Here is a 1,319-nt window from a genome sequence, read left to right on the forward strand (position 1 = left end):
TGCTTTCAAGGGCCTTAGAATCTAATAAGAGATAAAAGGATAGTGCATAAATAACTGTGGATGCATGTATAAATGTAGTGTAATCTAGGATAAAGGGATTCATCTAGACCAATAGCTGCCAACATTTTGTTAAGGAAGAGATCTCATTTCTTTGGAAATTCACAGAAGGCTCCATGGATGAATTGACACTTTATTAGGGCCACAAAATAAGAAAGAAACCTCAAGAGGTGGTATTAGGATGTAGGACTGAGTCCCTTCCAACCATGGGAAGGTCATGAGCATGTAGACAAAAAAAAATCCAAACCAAAATAAAGGATGGAGAGGTATCTCGTTTGGCTGGAATGTAGAATCCATGAAAAAAGGCAAGTCTTGACTCTCTTTATATGATTATCCTAATGCTCCCTGGCCTGCTTCTCTCAAGATCTTAGATTTCCACACAAGTGCATATTTTCTTAGTATTTAGTGTTATTTGGATGTTCCACCAAATATTGCCTTGAACATAGTCTCCCTTTTCATCACCACATTCCAGTCATGAATCTCTTACAATGAAATCTCACCCTGTAAGGTTATACTTCTTTCCTTAGGTTACAGGAAGTTCACCTTGTATGAAGATCCCCATTGATTTGTTATCATCTTAGGAATCCTTGGATGTCTATATCTGAGGCCACACTTATTCCTCCCAACCTTCTTTCCTATTAATGCCTCCTTCAAACGACTAAGAGTGTCTTCTTAGTCATTCTTGCCGTATTATATCTGAATGCAGTTGAGTCCCAGAATCTCAAAGGTAGAAAGAACATTGGAGCTCAATGTGTACCTCACTTAAATCAAATCCCATTCCTTAAATATGGACAAAGCACTTACACCATCTGTATATGACTGGGCCCAAAGACAAAAATGAAATAAGTCCTCCCATAAGGAGTTTATTGGACTAGGAATTCTATCTACAACCTTCCTGGGGAGGAATCATCTAGTCCTCAGGAAAGGACTTCTTGGGAGTGGAAACCTATTGCCTTACTAAGTCAATCAATTGCTCATTGGAAATCTCTTATTATTGTCAAATTTTCCCTAATACTGAGGCTAAAGTCCACTTCATATATGCATTTTGAGAGGCAGCACGGTAAATGGAAAATTGCTCTGGATCTGTAGTCAAAAGGCCTGGGTTCATATCCACTGTCTGTCACTTATTACTTGTGTGACTTTGAGCGACTCATACAATTTCTCTAGACGTTGAATTGCTCATCTGTTAAACGAGGAGGTTGTGCTGCATGACCTCTGAAGTCCCTTCTACCTCTGACAGTATGCCCTACAAGCCTCTTCTC

The sequence above is a fragment of the Dromiciops gliroides genome, chromosome 4, assembly GCF_019393635.1.
Source record: "Dromiciops gliroides isolate mDroGli1 chromosome 4, mDroGli1.pri, whole genome shotgun sequence".
In the NCBI taxonomy this organism is placed as follows: domain Eukaryota; kingdom Metazoa; phylum Chordata; class Mammalia; order Microbiotheria; family Microbiotheriidae; genus Dromiciops; species Dromiciops gliroides.